Source organism: Artibeus jamaicensis, unplaced genomic scaffold (genome assembly GCF_021234435.1).
Source record: "Artibeus jamaicensis isolate MK-2021 breed Jamaican fruit bat unplaced genomic scaffold, CSHL_Jam_final contig_467, whole genome shotgun sequence".
NCBI lineage: Eukaryota > Metazoa > Chordata > Mammalia > Chiroptera > Phyllostomidae > Artibeus > Artibeus jamaicensis.
The window spans coordinates 3,019,299-3,022,827 of NW_026521845.1; the positions used below are offsets into that span (position 1 = coordinate 3,019,299).

General features: G+C 47.7%; 1 pseudogene; it reads left to right on the forward strand.

Annotated features, from left to right (window-relative positions):
• Positions 1–1,260: 1,260 nt before the first annotated feature.
• On the forward strand, positions 1,261–2,719 carry LOC119048520 (neuropilin and tolloid-like protein 2; annotated as a pseudogene).
• Positions 2,720–3,529: the final 810 nt, after the last annotated feature.

A 3,529-nucleotide genomic window follows, 5' to 3' on the forward strand; every position in this document is an offset into this window, starting at 1 on the left:
GCTGAAGCTGTCTATTCTATTTCCCTCCTTAACCTCTGTCTGGTTGCTGGATCTGGTATGGACAGTGTGGTGAAGTCTCCAGCGGTTACTGTAGAATTCTCTCTCTGTCTCATCAGTTCCGTCAATGTTTGTTTCACAGATTTTGATGTGCTATAATTATAAATGCTTATGATGGTTATATCTTCTTGCTGTATTGAATCTTTTCTAAAATATAACGTCTTTCTTTGCCTAAAATTTAACATCTACTTTGTTTGGTATTAGGATAGTTACCCCTGCTGTCTTCTTACTATTTACACAAAATGTCTTTTTCCATCCTTTCACTGTCAACTTACTTGCCTCTTTGGATCCAGAGTGAGGCTCTTGCAAACAGCATAGGTGTGGATCCTGATTTTTTAAATCCACTCTGCCAATCTCTGCCTTTCTGATTGCTTACCACGCCCTGGAGGGTTCAGGTATGCGATGTTGTACCTGGACATCTATATATATAACAGCACGGTCCTCGATGGACTAGTTTGCATTTGTTTCCCAACCACTGACTCGCTTTGCCCACCTTGCCCGTTCCCCATCCCCTCCTCCTCTGGCAACCAACATTATGTTGACTGCAGATTTCCTTGGTTTGTTTTGTTTGTTCCGGTTTTTATTCCAGATAGATGGACAGACAAAGGAAGAAAGGGAGACTGGGACAGAGTCTGGGAGAAAGATAGACGAATACAAGGGGTGGACCATAAGAGACCCAGCCATAAAAGTGGTGGGTTGCAGGAAAAGGGGAAATAGAGAGGGGAGATATCAGTGAGCTTGTTCTGCCTGGAAAAGCAAACATTGTTTCCAGAGCCGGGCGATAAGCTTTTTATGCCATGAAGACAACCAAAGGGAAAATTGGTTATTTGATTATTCATTGCAGCCCCTGTATTCTTTCAAACGTGATGGCCAAAGCTCAGTTCTTTGGAAACAGTTTTGCCTTTGAGTAATATCACCACTAGGGGGCGCGGCTGACACGTGGCTTTTGCCTTTCCCGGGAGGCGCCCGGCTGTCCCTCCGGTCCCTGCCGCTGGGAGACCGAGAGCTGCGGAGCCGGAGGCCGCCGGGGGCTCGGGGGTGGGGGCCCGCAGGACCCGAGGCCCGCCCCCGGGAGGTAGCTTGGTGGCTGCCTTTGCACGGAGCAAGGCTGCGGCCGCGCCGGTGTCTGGAGCAAGGCCCTAGGTCCTCAGTGGTCTTAGGAGCGGAAGGCATTGCCGTGGCCCTAAGGCCCCCAGAGGACAAATGACTGGGGTCGAGCCCATTCCTGCCACCTCGTGCGGCATGTGGGGTTCGCACCAGCAATAAGAGGTCATTTGGCTTCACCTAATTATCCTGACTCACATCCACCACTCCAGGACCGTGCCTACGTTTTGGAAGCTGCTCCTCGTCAAAAAAGAGAGTTGACCTTTGATAACATCGAACGGTCTTTTGAAGGTGGGTCCGATCACTTGGAAGTTCGAGATGGGGCATTTCGTTTCTCTCTGCTCACAGATCAGTTCTGTGGTGTGAGGCCCACCCGTCAACCAGATTGACAGGGACAGACGTTCAAGTGGATTAGGTTTAGTTCTGATGAAGCACGTTAAGGACTGGGACTTTGGGCAAAATATTTATTTATTCCAGATCCAGCCTTTACTTACCCAGGAGGCATTATATAAGCTCCAACCTAGACCGCCAGTTTGAGCTCTCAGGAGCTGATGGGATAGTACGTTCTAGTCCCGGTTGGGACAACAAATTCGAGCAAAGCCTGCCCAGGCAGCGGTCTGTATGTGTCGACAAGTGAAGCTACTCTGAAGGCTAAATTTATCTGAGATTTCTAAATTATCAGAGGAAGCACGCCAAAGAATGCAAGAGAAGCCCCGTTGCACTCTAGGATGGAACCAGTGCTGTTGCAAGTGTCGAGGCACTGCGGACAAGGACGAAAGGCTTGAAATAGGAGACGGAGTGATGCGAATGTGGGCGAGGAAGGCAGCTGGCGGGTTTAGAATGCTCTTCACTTCCGCTGTGGGGCCTGCCTGCACAAGCACCGCCTTCTTTGCCATGGCAACGAGTGCATCAATAATTCCTTAGTCTGTGACGGTGTCCAAAACTGTGCATACCCTTGGGATGGAAGGCATTGTAAAGAAAATAAATAAGCAGGACTATTTCAACCAATCACTGAAGCTCATGGAACCATTATCGGCAATACATCAGGAACTGTCTTGGTCCCTCACGTTATTTCTATTTTGGTACAAGTGAAACAGCCTGGAAGAAAGGCCATGGCTTGCAAAACTGCTTTTACTAAAACTGGGTTTCAAGAAGTGTTAGATTCTCCTCCTTAGGAGCTGTTCTCGCTGCGGGACAAGGAGATGTCTGCAGACCGGGAGGGCTTGCGGGAGGAACTGGGCGGGGCTCCGGAAAGACGCAGCAGCACCACCGCCTCCCGCTTCGTTCAAGACCATCACCGCGGGTTGCAAAGCCTGCGGTGGCCAACAAACCTCAGTTCCATGGAATTCCCTTTGAAATGACCTTGCACAGCCACGGCCAAAGAAAACACTTAATAGCACCTTCAAAAACGAGTAGCTACCCTTGCAAACAGGTGCCCGAGTGCCCAGATCAGGTCCTAGAAGACGGAGTGATGGAGGCGATTCCCTGTGACACTGAGGTCAGGGGCGAGGAGACATGGCTGGGGCTTCCAGCCATGAGAGGCAACTGTCCACTTTGAATCTTCCACTGAAGGTGGCATTAATTATTAAGTGTGTGTGTGTTAGATAGGACAAGGGTCTTTAGATCTGGGAACCTCTTACTAAATGCTTTTCTTGCTAAATATTAAAGTATAGGAGAACAGCTGTAGATGGGGTGCGTTGCACAGGAACCCAACCAGAGAAGTGTAGCCAACTGCAAAGAGGAAACTGATGTGCAACTGACCAAATAGTGTGTATTAAGCAAAGGCTAAGGCTCTCTTCCCAGAGACAGGAGTTTAGGGAGTGAATCTCCTGTTTCCTTAACTTGTTGCAAGGAAACAGAGCTACCATAAAACAGCCATGTCTTGTTCTTGACTAGAACATTCCAAGGGATAAACCCCCTGGGTTCAGTAGCATACATATGCAGCCAGCCAGCCCTGTTCTCTTAAATCAGAACTAGGAAGGCTTCTGTTTTCCGATAACCAAATGTAATGGCGAAGTTTTTATTATCTCAAGAGTCTATATGGGTTCAACCAACCAATGAACTTCCTCCATTCAGTGAAAAAAATAATAACCATCTATGGCCTGGTGTCCTACAAACAAAGCCCATGTTAAACACCTCATTTGAGGAGGGGAGTGTGTGAGGAAGCAGGCAGGGGCTGCCTGGTGGTCTTAGCAACAGGAATCTGCTCTGGATTCTCACCACTGTCAATATTTTGATCACACAATAGATTTAAAATTAAGATCTCTCTTTATATTCCTTCTATTTTTTTCCTCTGAATTTAATTTGTTTTGTAAGCCAGCAATTTTACCATTGCATTTTCTTTCATAAATATAACTGGTTAATGTAA